At 45.7% G+C, this 17,309-nt stretch overlaps 5 non-coding genes across 5 annotated transcripts; all 5 read right to left on the bottom strand.

Moving 5' to 3' along the window:
• Positions 1 to 1,323: 1,323 nt before the first annotated feature.
• trnar-ucg (transfer RNA arginine (anticodon UCG)) lies at positions 1,324 to 1,396 on the bottom strand. Its single transcript has one exon. It is a non-coding gene; the product is annotated as a tRNA-Arg (tRNA).
• A 716-nt stretch (positions 1,397 to 2,112) lies between these two features.
• Positions 2,113 to 2,187, bottom strand: trnar-ccu (transfer RNA arginine (anticodon CCU)). Its single transcript has one exon. It is a non-coding gene; the product is annotated as a tRNA-Arg (tRNA).
• A 337-nt stretch (positions 2,188 to 2,524) lies between these two features.
• trnaq-cug (transfer RNA glutamine (anticodon CUG)) lies at positions 2,525 to 2,596 on the bottom strand. The gene has a single exon. It is a non-coding gene; the product is annotated as a tRNA-Gln (tRNA).
• Positions 2,597 to 4,323: 1,727 nt separating this feature from the next.
• Positions 4,324 to 4,396, bottom strand: trnar-ucg (transfer RNA arginine (anticodon UCG)). The gene has a single exon. It is a non-coding gene; the product is annotated as a tRNA-Arg (tRNA).
• A 7,801-nt stretch (positions 4,397 to 12,197) lies between these two features.
• trnaq-cug (transfer RNA glutamine (anticodon CUG)) lies at positions 12,198 to 12,269 on the bottom strand. Its single transcript has one exon. It is a non-coding gene; the product is annotated as a tRNA-Gln (tRNA).
• Positions 12,270 to 17,309: the final 5,040 nt, after the last annotated feature.

Here is a 17,309-nt window from a genome sequence, read left to right as displayed (position 1 = left end):
CGAACTGTGGTTTGCTTCCTGTCGCTGGATTTCATTCGACTGACTTGACTGACTTCGTAAGAAGTACTGATCAATGCGAGGCCCTTGTCCCTTCTCCCTCAAGCATTTCATTCTCCCTTGATGAATCTTCAAACCCCTGACCGTTGTCGCCTTGCTCCAGCCGCAGACACAAACCTGGAGTTCCATGTCTTTGTTAACTGCAGATCTTGAACTAGTCTTTTGTGAAGTACTCTCCATACTCATATCCGTTTCCGTTCCTAAGTCGTTAACCGTGTTGTCCAACGTTGAGTCATCTTCCGCCCCAGCTCTCGCAGACTCTAGGGGTATTTTTCTCTTTAATTTCTAAGAAGCCTTGGGCGGGTGTCTCCAGCATCCTGTAAACACAGAGCTGGATACTGCCGACAAGGGTAGCTAACCCTTACCAGCCCCAATGGGGTCTCTTTCCTCCTGTCAGCTGTCTCTCCAGGCTGTCACAAGGTCTTTCCCTTGTTGCCAGCTGCACTATTCACAGCAGTCACTGGACGTATCCAGATCTTCATGATTTCCATTACACGAGAGTAGATGTTAAAACTTCATGCTGATTTGAACTCGGCTCTCGCCAAGATAAGCACCAACTAAGACGTAGCTTTACAGTAAACTAATGTGATCCATATGCGTCTCCATCCATTTACGTTTCCTTCCATATGATGATGTAGATATCCTTCTGTCTGGTGTTAATGGCTGAAGTGTAATGCTGGCTCCAGGGATCAGCTTATTTTGCCTCCCTGGCGCATCAGCACACACAACGGCTGCGATGCTGGCTCCGGGGATCAACCAAAGTGCGGCCTCCCCAGCGCATCAGCATGACAACCGTCTGGATTGAGCTAAGTAGGGTACATCTCTGGGGTTTTCAAGTGGGCACCTTCCAGTGTTTCGTCGACTAGCCCACGACACCTCAAGAGGGCTCGACGGTGATTCTGGCGTCCCAGCATCACCCCCCTCCGTCCCCCACTCAACTCAGCCCAGCTTACTTACCTGTCCCCAGCCAGAATCTTTCCGTCTCAACCACAGCCAGTTGCTGCTCCTCTCCTCTCTGAAGGAATCTACGTAAGGAATTGATCATTTGACATATACTGGACTATACATTAGGTACATTTCTAACGAGATCACACTGATGTAGAACATATTTCTATATTTAAGTTAAATTATTTTCCTTACCACACTAAAGGAAAAAGAGTTTATATCACTTTTTAAAACGCAGAAACATGTACACTGACTTACATTGTATTATTTGATCTGAAATACAAGTTACACAATTAATAAATAAAATCTAAAATAAAAAACCGACCACGAAGGGACTCGAACCCTCAATCTTCTGATTCGAAGTCAGACGCCTTATCCATTAGTCCACGCGGTCTTTCACCGAAAGAGAGCTTTTCCGTAAAAACTTTACTCTATAATTAGCGTAGTTTGTTCATAACGAAGCAAACAGATACAGCACTACCACAGTCCCAAAGAAGTACGGAATTAAAAAAGCAGCCAGTAGCCCCGCCCATACCCTAAAGCTATGTGCTTACCCAATTGGCGCTGCCTCTTGTCTGTTATTTTCCTATTGCTGAGTGGTGCCCCGCCCCTCGTACTCAGGGCACAAATGGAATTGACTGACGCTTCTGTGATGTAATGGTTTTATAAACAATAGATACCGGTATGTGATTGTTAATATGAAATATATATATATACTTGTATATTGGTATTAAATGTAAAAGCGGCTGAAATATAAACTGACAAAAAAATCTAGCAGAGGATGGTTTCGATCCATCGACCTCTGGGTTATGGGCCCAGCACGCTTCCGCTGCGCCACTCTGCTTTTGCTCAGGAGTTAAATGTTTAATAAGATACTGTTAAATTAATTAATATAAAGGACTATTTGTTACTATTTAATCATTGCGGTTAACGTTACTTTAGGGTGGTAAAGTGAAATTGCCTTTACCAGACACCATGTTTAAATGGTTACTGACGCTAACCATGTTGAAATATATGTTTATTCATTTTTATGAATAATAGCTGAAGAGAGGGGAAACGTCTGGAAAGTTTATTATAAAACAGTCGTGAGAAAAAAAAAAACATACACGTTACAACCCAGATGGGACTCGAACCCACAATCCCTGGCTTAGGAGGCCAGTGCCTTATCCATTAGGCCACTGGGGCTCCTAAAGAAAATGCCGTTCTTGCTCATATTTGTGTGCCTGACTATCGCTAAATACAGAATGGAAGGTAACCCAAAAAAAAAATGATTAACGCTTTACCTTTTTACCTGTACTGTACTCTGCAAGCTTTTTACGGTCACCTCGGATTTTTCAGTACAGGTTGCAAAAGCAGACAAAAGCAAATAAAAGTATTTCTGAGGGTTTTATACTTTAGATTTTATGGCTAAAAGGTGCCATCCCACACCTTTGCAGTGAATTTCTCAGCATTTATTATGATAGAAACGTCAGTTCGACGAAACACGTTTTAATAACTTAAGAATAATAATGCACTGAAACAAAGGTCCCACCGAGATTTGAACTCGCATCGCTGGATTCAGAGTCCAGAGTGCAAACCATTACACCATGGAACCCATATTTACGCCTTGGCCACGTAACTGTAATAAATACATCATTTTATTTTTATTCTCTTTTTTTTTTTTTTTTTTTTTTTTTTTTTTTTTGTAAGCGTTTCTACTGCGATTGTTTTAATTAGCACCAATCTTGGACTACCTTACCCAGGGTAACATTACGCAGTCCAAGATTGGTTTTAATCGGGCTGTGAAAGCAGCCGAATATGTTTACAATGACTTGGATCCGGGAATCCAGAGCTTTAAAAACTGTAATAAGTCCAGACTAGTTTGGAAAAGCTTGTCTTCGTTCAGACTGTATCACAATCCCCCATCCTTCACTGCTATGACATAATAGTGTTGCATTGAATTACTACTTTTTATAAAGCATGTTATTGTGAAGCATGTTTACTGACGTGCACCTTTTGTTTTTGTGTAGATCGCCTCACCATTACCTACTGTCGAAGCAGTGGCCCTGGGGGCCAGAATGTTAATAAAGGTATGGAAATGGAAGTCTTTGTTAAAATATTCACAAGCATGTTTAATGTACAGGGTGATCAGGAGCACTGTTGTGGGGAAGCATTCTCCACAGAGTTAACTAGACAGGCAACAACATCACAGGTTACAGAGAGTCAGCTACTGTTGTGTTATAGTACATTTTTCACATTTTGTTCTAGTAAACACACAAGCTGAAGTCCGGTTCCACATACAAACAGCTGATTGGATTCCTGAAGATGTGCGACAAAAGATTCTTTCTCAGGTAACATCAATACTAAGATTACATATTCACTGGAGCTGACTGCTAATAACATTGAAGAAATGTGAAAGTTAACTAACAGCTGGTGTGTAAAGGGTAAATATTTTAACTTCTAACTGAAATGAAAGCTTAACAAAAAACACCTCTATGAGTCTGTGCTATACGATGAAAACATGAATAAAATCAGACATTGGTCTAATTAGTTTGTTATAAGGCTATGATTTTGATGCAGTACTTTTTAGTTCGTTTTACTGGCAAGGTGCGGCAAAAAAACAAGAATTCACGGAAAGTTGTCCAAATGTAGGTTTAGCTACATCAACATACACAAGAGCTTTTAAATAGTACACCAGAACCAATAATATAAAGACTTGCTTTTGACTGCTGGCAAGTTTAAATGTTACATTAGAGTACAAAACTTTACCGTACAGACTTCAGACTCCGACATCATTTCTGGTCAGAGTCGAGGGTCTCAGTGCGACAAATGTTTGAAATTCTCCCTTTCGGGTTCCCTGTTGGTTGAGAGGACGGATGTACCAACGATGTCGCTTTTAAAACCTCTTGATAAGAGCTACAAACTCAGCACATTTACTTTAAATGTAAATGTATCCAATTTTGCGAATGCAATCTGTATTTAAAGTGTGAACAACAGCTGTGACCACTTTGCGCAGTCAAAAGTGCTGCGACACGACGCGTCCCGTACAGCAAATAGTGAAGCTGCACAGCTAGTAGTTGATTCATCTGCGATAGAAGGAATCTACGTAAGGAATTGATCATTTGACATATACTGGACTATACATTAGGTACATTTCTAACGAGATCACACTGATGTAGAACATATTTCTATATTTAAGTTAAATTATTTTCCTTACCACACTAAAGGAAAAGAGCCTATATCACTTTTTAAAACGCAGAAACATGTACACTGACTTACATTGTATTATTTGATCTGAAATACAAGTTACACAATTAATAAATAAAATCTAAAATAAGAAAACGACCACGAAGGGACTCGAACCCTCAATCTTCTGATTCGAAGTCAGACGCCTTATCCATTAGGCCACGCGGTCTTTCACCAAAAGCGTGCGTTTACGTAAATACTTTCATCTATAATTAGCGTAGTTTGTACTACTGTATCAACGAAATATTTTTTCATAACAAAGCAAACAAGTACAGAACTACCACAGTCCCAAAGAGGTACGGAATTAAAAAAGCAGCCAGTAGCCCCGCCCATACCCTAAAGCTATGTGCTTACCCAATTGGCGCTGCCTCTTGTCTGTTATTTTCCTATTGCTGAGTGATGCCCCACCCCTCGTACTCAGGGCACAAATGGAATTGACTGACGCTTCTGTGAAGTAATGGTTTTATAAACAATACATACCGGTATGTGATTGTTAATATGAAATATATATATAAAAGCGGCTGAAATACAAACTGACAAAAAAAGTCTAACAGAGGATGGTTTCGATCCATCGACCTCAGGGTTATGGGCCCAGCACGCTTCCGCTGCGCCACTCTGCTTTTGCTCAGTTGTCAAATGTTTAATAAGATACTGTTAAATTAATTAATATAATGGACTACTATTTAATCATAGCGGTTAACGTTACTTTAGGGTGGTAAGGTTAAATTGCCTTTACCAGACACCGTGTCAAAATGGTTACTGACGCTAACCATGTTGAAATATATGTTTATTTATTTTGATGAATAATAGCTGAAGAGAGGGGAAACGTCTGGAAAGTTTATTATAAAACAGTCGTGAGAAAAAAAAACATACACGTTACACCCCAGATGGAACTCGAGCCCACAATCCCTGGCTTAGGAGGCCAGTGCCTTATCCATTAGGCCACTGGGGCTACTAAAGAAAATGCTGTTCCCTTTCACGTCGAAAATAACCATCAACATGAGATATTGCCGTCAGGCAGCACCGGTAGGCTGAGCTTTTATAGCAAAGCTGCCGATAGGCCCCCACGCCAGCTGCAGTGTAAGCCCGCCCCCCTGGGATCTTACTTAACTGCGCGCGCGGGGATGCACTTCCTCTTTTGTCTTCAGCCTCGGTACGGTAGGTAATAGATAATAGAGCTTGTTAACTGATTGTACTCGATAAGCTTTACGCTTGAGAAGCTGGTTAATTACCCCTTCTCTGAGTTTATTTCAGTTATTGTGTTATTAGGATTATATATATTTCTTTTATATATATTTTCCTTTCGCTTTGCTTTGGCATCGCGTCTTCGTGGTCTCCCGTCTTCCTTTTCTTATTGTTATTATTATAATATATAATTTTATTATATTTATTATTTGGGTTTTTTGTGTATATATATATTGTTATATATATTTTTTATTGTATATTGTTTGGGACGCGTGTTGCGTTGGCCTTAGGCCACGCGCATTATTGCAGCCTCGGTCTTGCTTAGGCTAGACCGTGTGTGTGTGTGTGTGTGCGTGCAGCCTGCATTGCAGTCTCCCCCCCCACCGCGGCGCGTTCTACCCCCACGTGGCTGCTATTGAGTATAGCCCCACTGTTTTACACTATACGTAGTGTCTGCTGCAGCGTCCAAACAAAAGAAAAAAAAAAAAAAAAAAAAAAAAAAAAAAAGTTTTTTTCCCATACAGTATAAGGAAGACGACCACCAAGTGCATTAACTGTTGCCCTTATAAGCAACACAACACCTTGTCTTTCGAGACTCAGACACAGTACTAGAGCACATAGCGTCTCCGCTTTGCGGGTCAGCTGACGTGGATCATCTGGTGCAGTACACGCGCTCCGGCGCTTTCGGTGTCAGCGCTTAGGCGCCTGGTGTAGCGCTTCGGCGCCTAGTGCTTGGGCTCAGTGCACGCAACGCACCTGTGCACGCACCTCGACGCTCGGTGCTCGGTGCACGCACCTCGACGCTCGGTGCTCGGTGCGTCTGTGCACGCACCTCGAAGCTCGGTGCTCGGTGCCTCGGTGCACGCACCTCGACGCTCGGTGCTCGGTGCACGCACCTCGACGCTCGGTGCTCGGTGCCTCGGTGCACGCACGTCGACGCTCGGTGCTTGGTGCGTCGGTGTACGCACCTCGACACTCGGTGCTCGGTGCCTCGGTGCACGCACCTCGATGCTCGGTGCCTCGGTGCACGCACCTCGACGCTCGGTGCTCGGTGCCTCGGTGCACGCACCTCGACGCTCGGTGCTCGGTGCCTCGGTGCACGCACCTCGACGCTCGGTGCTCGGTGCACGCACCTCGACGCTCGGCGCTCGGTGCCTCGGTGTACGCACCTCGACACTCGGTGCTCGGTGCCTCGGTGCACGCACCTCGGTGCCTCGGTGCACGCACCTCGACGCTCGGTGCTCGGTGCACGCACCTCGGTGCTCGGTGCCTCGGTGCACGCACCTCGACGCTCGGTGCTCGGTGCTCGGTGCCTCGGTGCACGCACCTCGACGCTCGGTGCTCGGTGCACGCACCTCGACGCTCGGCGCTCGGTGCCTCGGTGCACGCGCCTCGACGCTCGGTGCCTTGGTGCACGCACCTCGACGCTCGATGCCTCGGTGCACGTACCTCGACGCTCGGTGCTCGGTGCCTCGGTGCACGCACCTCGACGCTCGGTGCTCGGTGCACGCACCTTTGGTGCACGCACCTCGACGCTCGGTGCTTCAGTGCACGCACTTGACGTTTGTCTTTTCAGTGCTTGGTGCACGCGCCTCAACGCACCTTAAAACTGTTCGCTTGGTGCTCAGTGCTTAACGCTCGACGCTCCTATTACTGGCACGGTACGCTTCGGCATACAACGTGCTGCACCATGTCATTTCACCACTGTGTCACCTGTGGGACGAAGTTACCGGCTAATGACCCGCATGAGGACTGCGTGTCCTGTCTGGGGCCGGAGCATGCGGCATCTGCTTTGGCAGATAAAGCCTTTTGCACGTTATGTGCAAGCTTTCAGTCGCGCACTCTGCGTCGTAGGGCGAGGAGAGCAGTCGGGGATCACTCCCCTTCATCTGGGTCGTCACACACCCTTTCCGCCCCGCAGCCTTCTTTGGCTTCCCCGCCAGCGAAGCTGCCTTTTTCCAGGAGTTCGCCTTCCCAGGTTACCCCTGGTCAACGATCTCCTGACGTTAGGCGCAAGAGAGACCGCTCCCACAGCCTTTCTGTAAGGCGAGGCCCTTCTCCTCGCGGCGAACGCCCCCGTCAGATCTCGAGATCCCGCTCTAGATCGCCCCGAAGGAGAGGACGTTCCCGTTCTCCTCGTCGCGACAGGCGAGGTGGTGTAACTGAGCTTACTAATAAGATGTCTCAGTTTATGGACCTTATGATGGGGCAGCAATCGCTGCTCATGTCCCTGGCCACAGCTCGGGCCGCAGAGGAGCCAGTCAGACCGGCTGTCAACCAGCCGATCATCCTACCACAACCCCTGTCCGTTCCAGTTGCGCAACAGGACGCATGGGACGTGGATGCTATCTCTCGAGATGCATCAGAGGGTGAGCCTCTCCACGGAGAGGATAGTGTGGAGGCAGAGCTCACGTCCCACCACTCAGAGTCTGAGATGGAGGTAGGCGTAGATGACTCTTTATGGTCCCTAGTAGAGCGGGCGACTCGCCACCTGGGCTTAGAATGGCCTGCCACTGAAGAACCTAGGCGCTCTCTTTTTGAGTCGCCTTTGGCACAGGGCCAGCAGTCTAGGATGCTTCCGGCCTTCCCAGACTTTGTTAAGGAGGTGCAGTCCACTTGGGGGACTCCAGCCTCCGCCCCGGCAACCTCGCGTAAGGCGGCTGCCTTTACCATGCAAGGTGCGAGTGAAGCGGGTCTGGCGTCATTTCCGCCAGTTGGCGCTGCGTTCGCAGCGTTGGTGAAGTCACCAACACTCTCTGGGTTGGTGAAAGACCCCACCTGCCCTAACAAGCAGTGCAGGATCACTGAGGTGCACCTAAAGAGGGGCTATTCGGCGGCTACAGAGGCAGTTAGGCTGTCCAATCTGGCCAGCCTCCTCTCAGTTTATCAGGCTGCGCTAATAAAGGATCTCCCAGACTACCCTTCGGTGTCTCTGAGAGTGGAGTTGGGGCTAGTTGCCCAGCTGCTGGTCAAGCTAGCCCAGCTTAACGCGCGGGCCCAGGGCAGGAGCATCGCGTCTCTGGTGGTGGCCAGACGACAGCTCTGGCTCTCGCAGGCGAGAGTCCAGGAGCATGACAAAGCTCCCTTGTTGGATGCTCCAATTACACCGGGGCACACATTTGGCCCAGCGGTGGAAGAGATGCTGCAAAGCTCAGCTAAGGCTAGAGAGGCATCACAGCAGTTGGCTACGATATGGCCGCGTAGGCCATTACCAGGTCAAACGCCCACAAGAACATCAGTGGCATAGAACACCACCGCAACACCAGCCCCGTCCAGGGGGTACTAAGACCTCCCCGGCGGATACAGCAGCGCGTGGCCAAATCCCAAGGGGACGACCGCAGCGCACAGGGTGGCGACCTAGAGGAGGCGGCAGACCACGCCCTCGTGGCTCTGGCCAGGCCCCTCGTGAGCGAGCAAAGCCTAAGCAGCCCTGAGAAAACCAGGCAGCCATTAGCCCAACCCTACACTGTTCCACAGCTTCTGTTTTGGCAACAATGCACCAGCGATATCTGGGTGCGCAAAACTATACTCACCGGGTACACCCTTCAGTTCCGGTTAAACCCCCCCCCCCTTCAGGGGGGTGGTGGTAACTGTGGTGAAGGACGTGGTTCAGTCCTCAGCTCTGAATGTGGAAATACAGGCATTGCTCAGGAAGCGTGCCATTCAACTAGTAGACCCTGCTCTGACCGACCAGGGGTTCTACTCCAAGTACTTCCTTGTGCCAAAGAAGGACGGCGGGCTCCGCCCTATTCTAACCTGCGTGTACTGAACAAATACCTACGGGTGTTGTCGTTCAAGATGCTCACGCACAGGCACATTGTCCAGTCTGTCCGGCAGGGCGACTGGTTTACCACCATAGATCTGACAGATGCGTACTTTCACGTTCCCATCTATCCGGGTCACAGGAAGTATCTACGATTCGCATTCCAGAGCAGGGTCTACGAGTTTTGCGTCCTGCCATTCGGCCTGTCTCTAGCTCCTCGAACCTTTTCGAAGTGTATGGACGCCATTTTAGCTCCTTTGCGGGCTCAAGGCATCCGACTGCTGAACTATCTGGACGACTGGCTCGTCTGCGCGCAGTCAAAGGAGCAGCTGGCACAGCACACAGTGATGGTTACAGACCATCTTCAGCGGCTAGGTCTGAAGGTCAATCCAGACAAGAGCCGCCTCGTGCCCAGCCAACAGACCGAGTTTTTGGGTCTGCATCTGGACTCAGTGTCCATGGCAGCGACCCTATCGACACAAAGAGTTGCCTCATTAGAGCGGTGTCTCTCCCTATTCAGGTTGAGAGAAACAGTCAGCATGGAGCTCTGTCAGCGCATGCTGGGGTTGATGGCTGCCGCCTCGCAAGCCCTTCCTTTGGGCTTACTACACCAGAGACCTCTGCAGGCCTGGTTCAATGCCTTCGCGTTGCACCCGCGGAGAGACAAGCACCGCAGGTTGAGGGTATCCCGAACCTGCTGGGAAGCATTACGCTGGTGGAAAGTTCAGTCGAACATCCGCCAGGGCGTGCGCTTGGGTCCCATCTTCCGAAGGGAAGTTATCACGACCGACGCTTCCAACCAAGGTTGGGGGGCAGTCTGGAACGGGACAGGGACCCGTGGAGTGTGGTCAGGACCCTGGAGGTCAGCCCACATCAACGCTCTGGAACTCAGAGCAGTGGACCTCGCCCTTCGGCACTTCTTGCCAGTGCTTCTAGACAAGCACGTGTTAGTGCGGTCAGACAACACCACAGTAGTGGCGTATATCAATCGCCAGGGCGGATTGCGGTCCACCGGTCTTCACCGGATGGTAACGCGGCTGTTGCTCTGGGCTCAACCGCGTTTAGCCTCTCTGCGTGCAGTTCATCTGCCGGGCAGAGTCAATTACGCAGCGGATCTCCTGTCCAGAGGAGGTCCTCTTGCGGGCAAATGGCATCTTCACCCTCGGGTGGTAGAGCGCATCTATATCGACCATCCAGAGTGCGAGAGTGCCCTCTACTAGGTCGCAGTATGCGTATAAGTGGCAGTTGTTTCAGAGTTGGTGTCTGGCTGAGAGCCACGACCCAGTCTCCTGTCCTATGGCAGTAATATTGCAGTTTCTGCAGAAACTGCTGGATGAAGGGAAATCTCCTTCTACACTTAAAGTGTATTTAGCCGCCATTTCGGCTTGTCATGTACGCATTGCCGGTTTATCACCTGGTTGCCATTTTTTGGCATCTCAGTTTCTGAAAGGCGCAAGACGCTTGCGGCCTCCAAGAACGACCAGTTTACCGTCGTGGAGCCTTGATGTGGTGCTAGAAGCCCTTGCCAAGGCACCGTTTGAGCCTCTCCACAGCGTGGATATGAAGCTCATATCTATTAAGACTGCATTTTTGCTGGCTGTGGTATCAGCAAAACGCGTGAGCGAGTTACATGCACTTTCAGTGCATCCTTCTTGTACTCGTTTTGCAGGAGACGGTTCTAAGGTCTCCATGCGCCCTAATCCGGCCTTTTTACCAAAGGTTATATCCCCGTTCCGCATGAACCAGTCAGTCGAGTTGATGGCGTTCCATCCTCCTCCTTTTTCTTCCCCAGAGGAAGAGCGGTTACACATGCTCTGCCCCGTGAGGGCATTGAGGTGTTATATTGACCGTACAAAGACTGTGAGGCAGACAGAACAGTTGTTCATATGCCATGGTTCTAGATCTTTGGGTCAGCCGCTGTCTAAACAGCACCTTTCCCACTGGATAGTGGATGCTATTAAATTAGCGTATGAATCTGCAGGCCTTCCACCACCAGGGCAGTTGAAGGCGCATTCTACCAAAGGTATGGCGACATCCTGGGCCCTCTTTCGAGGGGTGCCGGTGTCTGATATTTGCGCGGCAGCCAGTTGGGCTACGCCGCATACTTTCATGAGGTTTTACAGGTTAAATGTACTGGATTCCTCTGCTCCACTGTTTGGAGCATCTGTTTTACACTCTACGACGCCTCAGGATGCGGACGTATAGAGTGGTTGATAGCATGGTGTTGACTGTTCCACCTTTAAGACAGGTGTCATTATGAGCATAGACGCTGAGGCGCAGCTCCGCATATGCCTAGATGTACTGCCTACGTAGTTGCGTTATGACGTAAGTCTGTCCTACTGCCGAGAATCCTCCCTCGCGACAGCTAGGGATCACTGTATCCCATGTTGATTGTTATTTTCGACTTGAAAGGGAACGATAGGTTGCGGATGCAACCCCGGTTCCCTGAAAGAGAAAATAACCATCAAGCTGCGAGGTCGCTCTGGAGGCCTTCACGGCCTGAAGAGCAAAAGAGGAAGTGCATCCCCGCGCGCGCAGTTAAGTAAGCTCCCAGGGGGGCGGGCTTACACTGCAGCTGGCGTGGGGGCCTATCGGCAGCTTTGCTATAAAAGCTCAGCCTACCGGTGCTGCCTGACGGCAATATCTCATGTTGATGGTTATTTTCTCTTTCAGGGAACCGGGGTTGCATCCGCAACCTATCGTTCTTGTTCATATTTGTGTGCCTGACTATCGCTAAATACAGAATGAAAGGCAACCCAAAAAAAAATTATTAACGCTTTACCTTTTTACCTGTACTGTACTCTGCAAGCTTTTTACGGTCACCTTGGATTTTTCAGTACAGGTTGCAAAAGCAGACAAAAGCAAATAAAAGTATTTCTGAGGGTTTTATACTTTAGATTTTATGGCTAAAAGGTGCCATCCCACAACTTTGCAGTGAATTTAACAGTATTTAACGAACTGAGAAACGTCAGTTCGATGAAACACTTTTTAATAACTTAAGAATAATAATGCACTAAAACGAAAGTCCCACCGAGATTTGAACTCGGATCGCTGGATTCAGAGTCCAGAGTGCTAACCATTACACCATGGAACCCATATTTACGCCTTGGCCACATAACTGTAATAAATACATCATTTTATTATTCGCTTTTTTTTTTTTTTTTTTTTTTTTTGTTTGTGTGTGTAAGCGTTTCTACTGCGATTGTTTTAATTAGCACTAATCTTGGACTACCTTTCCCAGGGTAACATTACACAGTCCAAGATTGGTTTTAATCGGGCTGTGAAAGCAGACGAATATGTTTACAATGACTTGGATCCGGGAATCCAGAGCTTTAAAAACTGTAATAAGTCCAGACTAGTTTGGAAAAGCTTGTCTTCGTTCAGACTGTATCACAATCCCCCATCCTTCACTGCTATGACATAATAGTGTTGCATTGAATTACTACTTTTTATAAAGCATGTTATTGTGAAGCATGTTTACTGACGTGCACCTTTTGTTTTTGTGTAGATCGCCTCACCATTACCTACTGTCGAAGCAGTGGCCCTGGAGGCCAGAATGTTAATAAAGGTATGGAAATGGAAGTCTTTGTTAAAATATTCACAAGCATGTTTAATGTACACGGTGATCAGGAGCACTGTTGTGGGGAAGCATTCTCCACAGAGTTAACTAGACAGGCAACAACATCACAGGTTATAGAGAGTCAGCTACTGTTGTGTTCTAGTACATTTTTCACATTTTGTTCTAGTAAACACACAAGCTGAAGTCCGGTTCCACATACAAACAGCTGATTGGATTCCAGAAGATGTGCGACAAAAGATTATTTCTCAGGTAACATCAATACTAAGATTACATATTCACTGGAGCTGACTGCTAATAACATTGAAGAAATGTGAAAGTTAACTAACAGCTGGTGTGTAAAGGGTAAATATTGTAACTTGTAACTGAAATGAAAGCTTAACAAGAAACACCTCTATGAATCTGTGCTATACGAGGAAAACACTAATAAAATCAGACATTGGTCTAATTAGTTTGTTATAAGGCTATGATTTTGATGCAGTACTTTTTAGTTCATTTTACTGGCAAGGTGTGGCAAAAAAACAAGAATTCACGGAAAGTTGTCCAAATGTAGGTTTAGCTACATCAACATACACAAGAGCTTTTAAATAGTACACCAGAACCAATAATATAAAGACTTGCTTTTGACTGCTGGCAAGTTTAAATGTTACTTTAGAGTACAAAACTTTACCGTACAGACTTCAGACTCCGACATTATTTCTGGTCAGAGTCGAGGGTCTCAGTGTGACAAATGTTTGAAATTCTCCCTTTCGGCTTTCCCTGTTGGTTGAGAGGACGGATGTACCAATGATATCGCTTTTAAAACCTCTTGATAAGAGCTACAAACTCAGCACATTTACTTTAAATGTATCCAATTTTGCGAATGCAATCTGTATTTAAAGTGTGAACAACAGCTGTGACCACTTTGCGCAGTCAAAAGTGCTGCGACACGACGCGTCCCGTACAGCAAATAGTGAAGCTGCACAGCTTGTAATTGATTCATCTGCGATAGAAAAGTGAACCAGGATTTCGCGTTTTCCGCGATTCGGAAATAGAATGTTGTAAAAAGAGCCTCTAAGTTGGAAAACTTCTGTTCTCCGATGCATTGTTGTTCTTTCTTTACAGAAAACAGCTCTCACAATTGTTTTTCTTTTAGCTGTCATCCATTTACATACTTGCTCGCTCAGTTATCTCATTCGCTGACCTACACAGCTACACATAAATGCTGCGTGAATACACAACCAAACAATTTACAGACACTCGCAGATTAGTATTTTCAGTACATTTTTTAAAGGAAATAAAGGAAGCGCCTCATTAAATGTGTTTCACATCCATTTTCAGGCGTCCAAGACTATATTCAAATTCACGATTTTCAGGATTTCCATGACCTCTGTGACAAAATCGTAGCCTTAGTTTTACTTACAAAAAAATACCATGAATTGCATACATCAGGGGATAGCAGCGTGACATAGTACACAGCTGCGTGACACTGGAACATTTACAAAATTGAGGAGGTGTGTGAACTTTTTTTTTTGTAAGTAAATAAATATCAGGGACTTTAATATGTTCTACTGTTTTGAGCACTACATGTAATAGGTCAGGCCTCAGAACTGGCTGTTAAAACCCTGTTAGTTATGTTTTTATTTATTTATTTTGCATCTCAGCATACAAACCGAATAAACAGAAGTGGGGAGCTGATCGTCACCTCGGAAGTGAGCCGGTACCAGATGCGCAATCTGTCTGACTGTTTGCAGAAGATCCGAGACATGATCGCTGCTGCCAGCGTGAAACACAAGCTGCCTTCCCAAGAAGACGTGGCTCTCCGACGCTACAGGTAATCTTCCTGTGACACCAGGATCTGATCAGGGCTGCCAAGAGCTCATTTAAAACTGGGATCATTACCTTGTACCACGACACAGCAATGCACTAGCCCTCAATTATACTATTTCAGATGCTGATCCTTCCCGTAGCAAACAATCTAACCGCACTCTGCTCTAAGAGGGTTGTGATATTGGCGTCACTTCTTGGATTTTGGATGATAACAGATATTAGCTTCATGCTCATTTTCCCATATCCAGTTGTCTTCATGTTTACAAACTATTTGATCAGAGATGCCGTAACCTTACAATTTGCCTCCAGAGCAAATTAACATTGTTTCTCTTTTCAGGATAGACAAAATGAACCGAGAACGCCTGCAGCAAAAGAAAATGCACACTGCAGTGAAGCGAAGCCGACGCGAGGAGTTTGATTGAAGGTGATGCCAGGATATGAAGGCTGGCTGCATTGAAGCAATCTGTAAAGAATAAATGAATGACTTGTACAAAGTGTTGTTTGTTCCTCGTTTATTTTAATTTGTCGGCTGGTTTTGCTGGGTTGGGTAATTGGAAGTTATGAATAGTTTTCTAAATAGTTACTCGGATGTACCACATGTGTAAGAGTTGATCAGTTGAAAGAGGCATGATCAGTATGACTCTAAAATACTGGCTGGCACAGTGGACTGTAAATTAACATCTTAAAATACATCTGCACATTGCTGTGTGTTTACAATGGTTGTGGTGTTGGAAAGTTAGGTTACTTGTTTGCTGAGCAGTGTCAAAGTAGCCTCCTGACATGGTAATGGTAAACTGAGTGCGTGTTTCACATTTTTTTAATGCGTACAAAAGGCAGATAAGCAGCTTCTCTGGACCGCTGGTTTTCGTTCTCAAAGGGATTTATTTTAGCAAAGGGAAATTGGAAGTGTACATTAAAGCTCAACCACGCCTTCACCAATACCTAAGATTACCATATAACTCCATGTGAAACTCAAAATGGAGCGAGGTAACCAGTGGTGTACCACAGGGATCAGTATTAAGTCCTCTGCTATTCCTAATCTACGTTAATGATTTAGATTCTGGTATAGTAAGCAAACAAAAAGTTAAATTTGCAGACGACACAAAAATAGGAGGAGTGGCAAACACTGTTGAAGCAGCAAAGGTCATTCAAAATGATCTAGACAGCATTCAGAATTGGGCAGACACATGGCAAATGAAATTTAATAGAGAAAAGTGTAAAATATTGCATGCAGGCAATAAAAATGTGCATTATAAATATCATATGGGAGATAGTGAAATTGAAGAAGGGAACTATGAAAAAGACCTAGGAGTTTATGTTGACTTAGAAATGTCTTCATCTAGAAAATGTGGGGAAGCTATAAAAAAGGCTAACAAGATGCTCGGATATATTGTGAGAAGTGTTGAATTTAAATCAAGGGAAGTAATGTTAAAACTCTGCAATGCATTAGTAAGACCTCACCTAGAATATTGTGTTCAGTTCTGGTCACCTCGTTACAAAAATGATATTGCTGCTCTAGAAAGAGTGCAAAGAAGAGCAACCAAAATTATCCCGGGTTTAAAAGGCATGTCGTATGCAGACAGGCTAAAACAATTGAATCTATACAGTCTTGAACAAAGAAGACTACGCGGCGATCTGATTCAAACATTCAAAATCCTAAAAGGTATAGACAATGTCAACCCAGGGGACTTATTTGACCTGAAAAAAGAAACAAGGACCAGGGCTCACAAATGGAGATGAGATAAAGGGGCATTCAGAACAGAAAATAGGACGCGCATTTTTTACACAGAGAATTGTGAGGGTGTGGCACAAACTCCCCTGTAATGTTGTTGAAGCTGACACCCTGGGATGCTTCAAGAAGCTGCTTAATGAGATTCTGGGATCATTAAGCTACTAACAACCAAACGAGCAAGATGGGCTGAATGGCCTCCTCTCGTTTGTAAACTTTCTTATGTTCTTATGTTCTTATAGAAACGTCAGCTCGATGAAACACTTTTTAATATCTTAAGAATAATAATGCTAAAATGATTGTCCTACGGGGATTTGAACTCAGATCACAGGATTGAAAGTCATGAGTGATAACCAGTACACCATGGAAACCATATTTATGTATCGGCCACTTAACTGTAATAAATACATCATTTTATTATTATTCTATTTTTTGTAAGTGTTTCTACTGCTGTTGTTTTAATTTGATACGTTTAGGTTATATTTTAGACAATTTGGTGGATTCTTGATCTCCTTAGTTCGATCTAGGCAGCGGTGAAGAACTTCAGATATTTTCCACAAGGGGGCGATACACCATGGCAGCGGCTAACCACAGTAGTATTGGTGTGAACCAAGCAGAAACTTAATATTTTTAAAAGCGTGAATATGAATTTACAGAAAAGAACTTTTCCAAAATATATAAATGAAAAAAGATAAATTGGTTGGCCAAGAAATAAATAAATAAATATGGTATGCATTCTCTAGATTGTGGAACATTCATAGAAATAAACTTCCTGCTGATTTCCAAATTTCCTGAAGGAATCAGAGCCAGACAGAAGCACCTGCCATCAACCAAGTGCCTGAATCAGCTCCCTGCACACTGTATTACATTCCTCCATTTCCCAGCCTGGGTCAGCTCTCTGCACACTGTACTGCATTCCTCCATATCCCTGCCTGAGTCAACTCTCTGCACACTGTACTGCATTCCTCAATATCCCTGTCTGAATCAGATCTCTGCACACTGTACTGCATTCCTCCATA

Source organism: Acipenser ruthenus, chromosome 17 (genome assembly GCF_902713425.1).
Source record: "Acipenser ruthenus chromosome 17, fAciRut3.2 maternal haplotype, whole genome shotgun sequence".
NCBI lineage: Eukaryota > Metazoa > Chordata > Actinopteri > Acipenseriformes > Acipenseridae > Acipenser > Acipenser ruthenus.
The sequence above is the reverse complement of the archived record's forward strand: the minus strand, read 5'-3'. Positions and strand labels throughout refer to the sequence as shown.